This window comes from Carcharodon carcharias, chromosome 10 (genome assembly GCF_017639515.1).
Source record: "Carcharodon carcharias isolate sCarCar2 chromosome 10, sCarCar2.pri, whole genome shotgun sequence".
NCBI classification, from domain to species: domain Eukaryota; kingdom Metazoa; phylum Chordata; class Chondrichthyes; order Lamniformes; family Lamnidae; genus Carcharodon; species Carcharodon carcharias.
The window spans coordinates 35,897,647-35,909,983 of NC_054476.1; the positions used below are offsets into that span (position 1 = coordinate 35,897,647).

The 12,337-nt window shown below is 40.3% G+C and overlaps 1 protein-coding gene across 7 annotated transcripts in view; it reads right to left on the reverse strand.

Annotated features, from left to right (window-relative positions):
- The window catches only part of tead1b (TEA domain family member 1b), a 238,791-nt gene that overhangs the window by 180,176 nt on the left and 46,278 nt on the right, over positions 1-12,337 (reverse strand). The window contains exon 1 of one of the 7 annotated variants that reach the window (XM_041197555.1): positions 982-1,072. The exons of the other annotated variants lie outside the window; for them this stretch is intronic. The gene's annotated coding sequence lies outside the window, so the exon portion shown is untranslated. Of the gene's footprint in view, positions 1-981; positions 1,073-12,337 lie in introns of those variants that run through there. 7 annotated transcript variants of the gene reach the window in all.

Genomic DNA, 12,337 nt, shown 5'->3' on the forward strand with positions numbered 1-12,337 from the left:
ACTGGGAGTGTCAAGTTTTTTTTAAACAAACCTCTAGACTGGGACTTGAACCCAAAACCTACTGCCTCAGAGGTGAGAGTTGTACTCACTGAGCCACAGCTGACAATCAGAGAGCTGGCAAGGACTTTTGCATTAGTGTGCATTTACTTCTGGCAAAGTGGATGTGACAGTCAAATTATGCTTATTGCTGAAGACAAGTTTAAAGTAGAGGACAACACACTGTCAAATCTTTAAAAAAATCATTTCAAACTCGTGGTAAAAGCCATACAGTAGAAATATAGGCGGGGATTTTCCAATCTTGCCTGCCACAGGAATCATCACGGGTGGGACGGAAAATTTGATGGACTGGCCATTGATTTCAGGTGGGAATTTCCAGACTGGAAAATGGAGTTTGCTAGTAAGGAAGGTCTCCCGAATAGTTTAGTGAAAAAAGGACTTGCATTTGTACAGCGTCGCTCATAAGCACAGGACCTCCCATAATGCTTCACAGCCAACGAAGTCATTTTAAAGTGCAGTCACCATTGTAATGTAGGAAATGCAGAAGCCAATTCTCACACAGCAAGTTCTCAAAAACAGCAATATGATAATGACCAAATAATCTGTTAAATGGGGGGGCAAATATTGGCTAGGACATGAAGGATTGCACCCCTGCTCTTCACTGAAATAGTGGCCGCAGTATTGCACTGGGAGTGCCAGCTTTTGATTTTTGTGCTTATGTCCTAGAGTGTGTCTTGAACCCACGACCTTCTAATTAAGAGGCAAGGGTGCTACACACTGTGCACACTTGACATAGTAAACATAGAGCCAGTTCTGCTCAGGGCCACCCCCGTAACCAGTTTCAAACACTTCTCTCACAGCGCTCCTCCAGCTAAGTTACCAACATTCCAATTTAGAAATCATTGTCGGAGAAAGGGTGCACTGGTTAATTTAGGAACAGCATTAAACAACATGTCAGAATTAAGTGAACCAGTGAAATTTCACCTGAAGCTTCAAATTCTGTAAATTCACTTTAATAAAATGGTTCTGACAATGGGATTTTTTGCCATCAACGTACTCCAGAGTTGTGGAATATCTGTAAAAAAATAGGTATTTGTTGTTTACACAGATGTTTTTAACATCAACTCAGTCAGCACAAAACTTTGAGCTGTTGACTGGTCTCTGTTGTTGCAACTTCTTAATAGTATTCAAGTTTCAACTGAACAAGGGGGAACAATAGGCAACAGAGGGATTTGCATTTCTGTAGCAATTTTCGCAACCACAGCCATCCCAAAGTGCTTTACAACCAATGACAAACTTTTGAAGCATTGTATTGTAGGAAAAACAGCAGCCAACAATTAGCAATGTGATAATCCCCAATTAATCCATTTTTGTGACATTGAGGGATAAATATTGGCCATGGCAGCAGGAATAAATCCTCTTCTCTTCCTCAAAATAGTGACGTGATCTTTTCCATCCACCCAAAAGAGCAGACGAAGCCTCAGTTTAAAGTCTCCAACAGAGAAACCTTCGACAGGCACGGGGGGGTGGGGGGGGTGGGGGGTGGTGTTGGGCTGAAGTCTGCACTCAAGTCTCTTGTTTCAGACTGGAATCCACGATCTTCTACATACAAACATACAAGTTAGGAGCAAGAGTAGACCACTTGGGCCTGCTCCGCCATTCAATGAGGTCATGGCTGATCTGAATGTAACATCAACCCCACATTCCTGCCTACGCCCTATAACCTTTCACCCCTTTGTTAATCAAGAATCTATCTAGCTCTACCTTAGGAATATTCAAAGACTCTGCTTCCACCGCCTTTTGAGGAAGAGAGTTCCAAAGACACAACCCTCAGAACAAATTTCTCCTCATCTTTGTCTTGAATGAGCAGCCCCTTATTTTTAAACAGTGACCCCAAGTTCTACAGTCTCAAACAAGAGGAAACATCCTCTCCATATCCACTCTGTCAAGACCCCTAAGGATCTTAACGGTCTCAATCAAGTCACCTCTTACTCTTCTAAATTCCAGTGGGTACAAGCCTAACCTGTCCAGCCTTTCCTCATAAGGCAACCCACCCATTCCTGGTATTAGTTTAGTAAACCTTCTCTGAACTGCTTCTAATGCACTTACATCTTTCTTTAAATAAGGAAACTAGTACTGTACACAATACTCCAAATGCAGTCTCACCAATGCCCTGTACAACTGAAGCATAACCTCACTACTTTTGTAATCAATTCCCCTCACAATAAATAATAACATTCTATTAGCTTTCCTAATTTCTGACTCAGAGGTGAGAGTTCTACTCATAAAGCTACAACTGACAACCTGGACGATGCTCGGAGGGGTGGTATAAAACACCTTGAGAAAACTGGTTTATTTTTAAAACATAGGTCCTGTGTTAAATTTGAACTGAAACTTAAAGCGGAAGCATTACATCGTCTATCTTCAGATGGCAAATGAGCCATTGCACATTTCCAGCTTACTCTGAATCTTCTCCAGATTTCCAATATTCAGTTTAGTGTTTTGACTTCACTGGGCAGAACGCATCTTCAGGTTAACTTTAAATGCTGTGCTCACCAAACTGGAGAAAAATTCTCTGAAAATTAATGTGATGAAATACTTAATCCTGATTCATTGTGAAGTCATTTCAACATCATGGTAAGGAAACAGTTGCCTTCAATATGCTCCTTAAAAGCTCCCTCTTTGGCCAAGATCAGTCCTAATATTTCTTTTTTCAAACTTGATTTGATCTTTGCTCCCTGTGACAATTTACTAAATTGAAGGTGCTACATAAATGCAATTTGTTGGTGTTAGTTTCCATGTGGATTGTTATCACCTGCTATTATCCATACATTATGCGCCCCTAGGGACCACAGTTTAAAATTGCACAGTTTGAAGTGCTCACCTGACAGGAACAGGAGTTGGTGCTCAAAAGTACAGAGACATCGACATAGACCATAATTGTAATGCTCAAATGTTGCAATGTCTCTAGGGAATTGTTTGGCTGAGAAGGGCCACAGAACTAGGGAGAAAAATCCACTGGAAGTACAGCAAAAGTTTGGAAAAATTACATCCCTGAAAGGCTATCACTTAAGAAAGATGCAACATAACATTTATACAGCACCTTTCACAACCACAGAATGTCCCCAAACGCTTCACAGCCAATGGAATAGTTTGCTGTGATAAAGCCAATTGTGGTAGCCAACATTTACATAGGAAGATCCTGTTCAACAATGTGATTAATGGGCTGTTAATTAAACACTAAGATAAAAGCAAAATACTGCGGATGCTGGAAATCTGAAACAAAAACAAAAGTAGCTGTAAAAACTCAGCAGGTCTGACAGCAACTGCAGAGAGGAATACAGTTAACGTTTCAAATCTGTTTGACTCTTCATCAGAACACTGGGCTGATATGTTTTTGGGATATTAGTTTGGGATAATCAATGTCCCACATGCTGGGTTCTTCTTCTTCAAAATGTCTTCAAAATCTTTTGCACCACCTGAGGGGGCAGGTAGGGCCTCTGTTTAATGTCTCAACTGCAAAGCAGCACCTCCAGCAGTGTAGTACTGCATTGGAATGTCAGCCTGAATTATATGATATGCTGGTTTGGGACAGAGGAGGGTTACCATCTGAGCCAAGTTTCAAACAATTGCTTTCAAAATCTGAACTGGCATTTTAGAACCACTAGAAGTTCAGTGATGAAGTTTAATTTTTGTTATATTAAAGGAGTCACAGAGGCTCTTCGCCTCGTTCATGACAGATAGCCAAACTGCTCCAAGATATTTGCTAATGTTACTGAGTAAAAAGCAGCCTAAGAGGCAAGTGAAAACAGCCTGGAACAACTGATCAATGAATTTACCTCAGCCTGGTTTCCACCATCATTTCACCTGTCAACATGAGAGGAATTGAGGGCTCAAATTATTGAACTATTGTACAATAACGAAAAACACCCCCCAAAACCCTGACCTACTGGCCCAAAGATACCATTAACCCTACTTGACCACCAAAAGGAATAAGGGCACAAATTCTGTCCTAATAGATCACACCAAACATCCTTGGCTTAAATCCATGATACACTGGATGTCAAAAAACAGTGCCCTAAATTCAACTATTGAAGCATATGGGAATGCCTGAGGTAATTAGCATAGATGTATTTAATGGGAGGTTGATAAGGGAGAAAGTAACAGAAGGATATGCAGATAAAATGTGATCAAGTTAAGTTGGGAGAAGGCTCATGTGAAGCATAAACACTGGCATGGAGCAGTGAGACTAAATGGCTGTTTCAATGCTGTAAATACTAAGTAATAAAAATTCACACCATTATCTTTTGAATGAACAGTAGTTTTGCCAAAGAACAACGACCTTGTCCATTTTCAACACTTCCAAATGTTGCTTTAACACAAATGGTAAAAATATTATCTGCAACATCAGAACTTCAATGCAGGTGCTCCGGCATATGAGGAGTTATGAGGATGAATTGTATTAGGACAACATTTTCATCTCTAATGGAGAATAAAATTCAGTAAAGGGTTTTACAGTTAGTCAAAATTCGCTGAAGAGATCTCCTTGAATACTGTGTAGCACTAGGGCAATGATACTTAATCAATCCTAATCACATTTTATTACTGATTGGCTTTGTCATCATGCCAGCAATCATTAGCATAATACTCCAGTGTAGACATTCAGCTTATTCCACTCTGATCTGATTTCTGGAGAAGACTAGAGACATTAGGACAAAGGCAAATTAAAATAAGAATGCATTTCTAAGAAAACATATTTGGTCATCAGTTGGATAGCCAACATATGTGAGGTTTTTAATCTCAAAATCATACAGTACTTTATTGGTCTTTACTAACTTAGCACAAATCAGCAATAATTGAATTGATTGGGGTAACAGGCTTGAGCAGCTGAATGGCCTCCTGCTCTTATGTTCAAAAGAGGTGGAACTTATTCAGGATGAACCTATTGTGCTGGACAGTGAATCCATGTTTATACACACCTTTAAGCCATAGTATCTCAAACTAAATTAATAAAAAAATAAAAAATTTAAAATACAAAATATACCATGAATTTTGTTCATTCAGCAACACAACATTCCATGGAGATTAAAAGCAAAATACTGCGGATGCTGGAAATCTGAAACAAAAACAAAAATAGCTGGAAAAACTCAGCAGGTCTGACAGCATTTGCGGAGAGGAACACAACTGACGTTTCGAGTCCATATGACTCTTCATGAAGGCTTTTGGGTTGAAGTTCACCTATATTCCCTGCATTTCCCAGTTATTATGCAATGTTTATTCAGGGTCCTAACCTTTACATCCCACTTACATAGAATATAGACCAGAGAAACAATTTACTCAGCCCAGCTAGTCTATGTTGGTGCTATATGCCACATGGATCTTTTCACATTCCATTTACCTCATGTTAGCCTTTCACAGAACTTTATTCATTGAGTTTCACTTGTCAGTTTGATTCAGTTACTCTCAGCTACTAATTTTGAGCATATATTCCAGGTTACCAATCCAGTCCCAGGACTGAAAGAGTGCTGCACTGTAGGTAGCGCTGTTTTTGGGATGAGACATTAAACCAAGAACATGACTATGTTCTCAGGTGAATGTAAAAGGTCCCTTGGCATTATTTGGAAAAAGAGGAGGAAAGCTCTCCCAAGTGTCCTACCCAAAATCTATCTCTCAATCACAATTGCTTAAATAAGTGATCTGGCCATTATCATATTGCTGTTTGCAAAAGCTTTTGCTAAAATTGATGGCTGTGTTTCCTACGTTACAACATGACTATACTTCAAAAATATTCGAGGGCTATAAAGCACCTTGGAACATCAGGTGATCATGAAAGACACTATAGAAATGCGAGTATTGTCTTTCTTGCCATATTAGGAGGTTGTGGCTTCAACCATAGAAACAGGAGATGACCATTTAGTCCCTCAAGCCTTCTCTGCCATTCAATTAGATTACGGCCATACTGTATCTTAACTCATTCCTCAATACCTTTGCCTGACAAATATCTATCAATCTCAGTCTTGATGATTTGAACTGATCCACATACTTTGTGGGGAGTAAGTACCATATTTCCACTACCCTTAATGCTTCCAGATTTCACTCCAGCTCCACTTCAGGATTTAGCTGATGACTCCAATGATGGAGTACTATATTCACCAGCAGTCTGCTGGATGGATTTAAACCAAGTTCTTTGTTAAAGATCCCATGACACTATCAGAAGCAGTTTCTCCCCGTATCTTGGCTAACATTCTTCCCACACTGCCCAAAACTGATCAATTGGGCATCCATTTCATCTGCAGCTTGTGGGACTCTGGGGTGCTCAAAATTTGCCTACATAATGTGACAGTGTTTCTAAAGTAATTAATTGGAATAAACATGCTCTTGATGATATGAAGTCAATCTCACAATAGGGCTTTGGGATTAATTTTGGTTAGCAGCAAAGAGCCAGCAAAAATACAATGGGCCGAAAGGCCCCTTCTGTGCTCTAAACCTCTGACTACATAGAATAGGGTGAAATGGGTCAACTACCCAAAGGAAAATAGCAACGTCACTGCAGAACATTTTAAAAAACTATTCACATACAGGATGCGAGTATTGTGTTCAATTCTGGGCATTATGCTTTAGGAAGGATGTGAAAACCTCAAAGGGTACAGCAGTGATTTACTTGAGTGGCCCAGGGATGAAGACCTTCAGTTATGTGGAGAGACTGGAGCAGAGAAGGTTAAGGGGAGATATACTCAAGGTATTCAAAGTCATGAAGAGTTTCAATAGGGTAAAAGAGGAGAAACTGTTTCCAGTGATAGGAGGCTTGATAACCAGGCGACAGAGATTAAAGGTAACTGGCAAAGAAACCAGGTGACATGAGGAAGAACAAAATTTATGCAGTGAATTATGATGACCCGGAATGCGCTGCCCGAAAGGGCAGTGGAATTAGATTCAATACTAACCTTCAAAAGGAAATTAGATAAATACTTCAAAAATAAAGCAAACTTGCAGGGCTCGGGCAAAAGATCAAGGGAGTGGGACTAATTGGATAGCTCTTCCAAATAGCCGACACAGGCACAATGGACCTAATAGCCTCCTTTTGTGTGCGTCATACTATGGTTCCACAGCAACAGATTATTAGTACATTTGTAAATATGGGCGAATACTGAAATATGATAACCACATGGAAATCCCCACACAGACCCTTGCCCTGAATTTTAAGACCTAAAAGCTTAGCTTGAAAACTTACAAACTACACAGACAAATATGACTGGCTTACTGCCATTTCTGATCTAACTAACCATTGGGACCTTGAAGCTGCTCCGCACAAAAGGCCAACAACTGGGTAAGTGTGGAATTTTGACTTTGCAAGATGCAGAAGACCAATAATCTCAGGCATAAGCCTGTAGCCTGTAGATTTACAATGTCACTGAACACCTTGACAATTCAGAAAGTTGCCCTTTGGACCAGATTCAAGCATGAAAATCACTAAGGAGTATGGACAGGTACCAAATAAAAGTAAAAGAGCTAATGGGTTGTTTGCCCTTATCTCAAGAAAACAGTATAAAAAGGGATGGAAAGTATTGTTAAAGTCGTATAGAGCTTTGGTTATACCCCATATGGAATACTGCATTCAGTTCTGGACACTGCACCTCAGGAAGGATACCCACTTGCCTAGGAGGGGGTGCAGCGCAGGTTCATCAGCATGATTCCAAAATTTAGATGGTTAAATTAGGGAGGACAGGTTACATAGACTAGGCTTGTATTCTCTTCTGCTTAGATGATTTAGGTGATTTAATCATTTTTGATTAAAGGTATTAAAAGCATAGTTAAAAAGAAACCATTTGCTCTGATGGGGGGGGGTCCGTAACTAGGGAACACAGCCTTAAAAATAGAGCTAGGCTGTTCAGAGGTGATATCAGGAAGTACGCCATTAGGCAAACAGTGATGCAAAGCTGGAACAAACTCTTCCTCCAAGGCTGGGGGTCAATTTAAAATTTGAAAAAGAGATTAATAGATTTATCAGCAAACAGTATTAAGGGTTACACAACCAAGGCAGATAAATGGAATTGAGATACAGATTAACCATGATCTAATTGAATAGCAGAGCAGGCTTGAGGGGCTATATGGCCTCCTCCTGTTCTTAGAAGCATACCAATTTATATGTTTTCCAAACAGAAGTCAATTCAACAGGGTTAAAGGTATTCAGCTGCTATAAATCAAACACTCACATATTGACACCATCATCAGACAATAAGGCTCATAGTTCCTACTCTATTTGCAAACATATTTCCTAGTCTATAGGGAATGAGTCAGATTATAAATGCTGAACACATGCCAGAAAAGTAATCCACTCTTCATTGGAAATATGAATTTAAAAGCTCTTATTCTCCAACAGCTGACACACCCACATAAACACAGTGTAAAATTAATTACACTCAAGCTCAACAGTGCAAAGAGGCTCAAAAGAAAACACTCTTATTTCATTAGCAAAATTAAATTGCAATACAACTGTTTTGCTGGCAGTACCACTAATACCTTCTTGTGCTTCAGATTTGCAGATGCATCTGAACCTTGGCCACAGGGAGAGGGCAATAACACTCTTGCTGTCCAAGAACTGGGACCTCTATACAAAAAGTGTCATAGGTCCAAACAAATTTGTCAGTTTGACTGAGGAAATTGAAAAGAAGGGTAAGCATCACAGCCCTCAAGCAATCCCATCAGTTGGAGCTGTATTTAAAATGTGTCAACGCACTGAGCTGCACTATGAACCTTCCAGGCTGGTTCCCTCAACTATCATTAAATCCTGAATGCGTTAGCACTGCCAGTGCAACATTACTGCTACTTCTATCACATTGACTATATGTTGTTGCAAATCATTGTACTGGACTATGGAAGGTGGACATTCAGCCATCATGTCTGTGCCAGCAATTTGCAAGAGCTATCCAATTAGTGCAACACCTTATGCTCTTTCCCCATACCCCTGCAAAGGTTTTCCTTTCAAGTATTTATCCAATTCCTTTTTGAAAGTATGGAATCTGCTTCCATCGCCTTTTCAGGTGGCGCATTCCAGATCATAACAGCTCACTGTGTAAAAATGTGTTTCCTCACGTCCCTTCTGGTTCTTTTCCTAATCCATTTATACCTGTGTCTTCCGGTACTGATCCTTCTGCCAATTAAAACAGTTTCTCCTTATTTACTCTATCAAAACCTTTGATGATTTTGAACACTTATCAAATCTCCTCTTAACCTTCTCTACTCTAAGGTGAACAATCCAAGCTTCTCCAGTCTCTCTGCATAATTGAAGCTCTTCACCCTTGGTATCTTTCTGGTAAATTTCTTCTGCACCCTCTCTAAAACCTTGACATCCTTCCTAAAGTGTGGTGCCCAGAGTTGGAACACAATACTCCAGCTAAGGCCTAATCAGTGTTTTATGTGGTTTAGCATAACTTCCTTGCTTTTGTACACTATGCCTCAATTTATAAAGCCAAGGATCCCACATGTTTTTTTTTTAAAAGCACCTTCTCAACATTTCTGCACCATTAGGTGTCTCTGTTCCGGCAAGCCTTTTAAAATTATATCATTTAGTTAATATTTCTCTTCTCGTTCCTCCTACCAAAATCTACCACTTCACACTGTATTAAATTTCATCTGCCATATGCCTGCCCATTTCAACACTCTATGCCCTCCAGACGTCTGTTACTATCCTCCTCATTGCTTACAACTTTTCTAAATTCCATCTCATCTGAGAACTTTTAAATTATACCCTGTGTACCCAATTCCAGCCTATCAATACATATCAAAAAAGCAGTGGTTTTAATACTCATCTCTCAGGAACACTGGTCTGAAAAACAACCACACACCTCTACTCTCTGCTCTGGATCTCTTAGTCAATTTTATATGCAGACTGCCACTGTCCCTTTAATCCCATGGGCTTGAATTTTGTTCACAAATCTACCACAGTGTTTGGTCAAACACCTTCTGAAAGTCCAAATGCACAACATCAACCGCATTACCTGCATTAACCCTCTCCATCATTTCAAACAATTTCAGTGTAAATCAGTAGGTTTACTGGGAAATGTGTCGGTAACCCACTTGACCTTACTTTTATTGAACAAGCTTCAGTGAATCCCCAGTGGTTCCACGTTCATGTCAGCCATCATTCTGTGGGTAGCACTATCCCCTAAATGAGGTCATGGTATCAACCACCCCCATTCATACTTCAGCACAAAATCTAGTCTGACACTCCAGTGTTGCCTTTTGGGTGAGGTGTCTAATTGAAGCCCTGTTTGCTCTCCGAGGTGGATATACAAGATCCCATGTCACAACTTCAAAGAGCAAGGGAGATAATGACAGAGTCCTGATCCGACATTGATTGCTTGACCAACATCACTAAAATTAGATTATCTGGTCACGATGATATTGCTGCCTGTGGGAACTTACTATGGACAAGTTGACTGCTGCAATTCCTGCATCATAACAGTGGTTACACTTCAAAAAGTATTTTACATTAGCTGTGAAGGGCTCTTGGATATCCTGAAATAATGAAAGCAACTATATAAAGTTTTTCCTCTTTCATGACGTAGGAATCAGCAATAGAGCCCAGTGTTTTACAGTATCTCTTAGCTCTAACATTTAATTGTCAGTTTGAAACAAAACACATCAAAAACCTTGTTCATTTGCGATGCTTCATTAGTGTTTATTTGATCTCTGAGACAGCTCAATGTGCTACGGCTGCACAAATAGTACAGCTGGTCTTGAACGGAATTAAGTTGATTACATTCATTTGCATTCAAATTATCTCACACCACAACATGTTGCACTGCTGTTGCACAACACCAGTTCTGAAAGGCTTATTACTTTGCAAGGCACGTCAGGACCGACTGTGCAGTGATACAACTGGAAAAACTTGCCTTTCTGGCCCAGTTTTACCTCTGGCTATATGTGCATTTTTTTCTGAAGCCAGTTTTTCTCTCTCTCTCTCACATTACCATTCATTAAAATCTCTGATTTGTGCTTCCTTCCTGCCTCTCCTTGAAGTCCCAACTTTGTGCTGTAATTTATTTTTCTCACAATATTCACAGTTTGTAGAGACAAAATGGATTTGATTGCAATGTGGGCATCTGTACAAAGAAAATAGAAGCTACTATATACACCCATCATCAAACAGGTTCAGCAGAATTGGCATCAAGGTTAACTATTTTCCAAAAAGAAAACAAGAGAAATGGGTTAGGCAGTGAACTCTCCTTTCTCAAATACATTTGCTTCTTTTCAAATATAAGCACAAGCCTACCTTGTTAGCAGGCTGTGAATTTAACAACAACCAGCTCATAATACTTAACTTTTAGTGACAAGGTGGTAGGAAATAGAGGGGAGAGAGTGTGCAAGAAGGAAAGAGAAAGTACTATAAAAAGTAAGAGAGGCTGATGGGAGTGAATTGGAGGAAGTGCTGCAAGAGGGGAAAACAGGAACGAAAAGAGGGTGGGCAGGCGGGGAGGGAAAGAGGGAATGGGAGCAGAGGGAAAAGCGTGGTGAAGGGTTACCAGGGGTAGGCGGGAGGTTAAAGTCTGATCAGCCATGATTTTATTGAATGGCAGAGCAGACCCCGAGAGCTGAGTGGCTTATTCCTGCTCCTAGTTCGTATGCTCGTAGGGCAAGGGAGCAGAGGGAAAAGAGAGCAAGCAAGCAGCAGGGGAATGAGCTTTTCGGAGCAGAGGGGAGGAGCCCAACGAAGGAAGCTGGTGAGAGGGAGCCAGAGGAAACAAGGGTAGAAAGAAGCTGAACAAATGAATACACAGGGCTGAATGCAGACAGCAAGTCTTGCTGCACCAACATTAGCTCGACACTGATCATGCCCCAAGAGATCAGTGTCCTGTAACACTACGAAATCAAGCGCATCGTTCCAGTTTCCCATGGGTCTACGATCCAGCTGTTGGAATAAGACAGCCAGATTCAAAAGAATTATCTCGTACTTCTGCCTCTTGGAGTCCTGAGCTAGAGCTAAAAAAATGATGTGGAATTTACAGCACCTAAGATCATTCAGATTTTCATGCCTCGAAACAAGTTAATTGAGCGGGCAACAAGCTGGGGATGGAGTATAATGTGGGAAGGTGTGAGGTTATTCACTTTGGTAGCAAGAATAGAAAAGCAGTATATTTTTTGAAAGGCGTGAAATTTGCAAATGTTGATATTCAGACGAACTTGGGTGTACTTGTAAAAAGAACACAAGTAGTCAGCATGCAGGTGCGGCAAGCAATTATGAAGATGAATAGCAAGTTGGCCTTTACTGAAAGAGGATCAGAGGACAAAAATAAAGAAATATTGCTAAATTGTACAAGGCTTTGGTGAGGCCAAACCT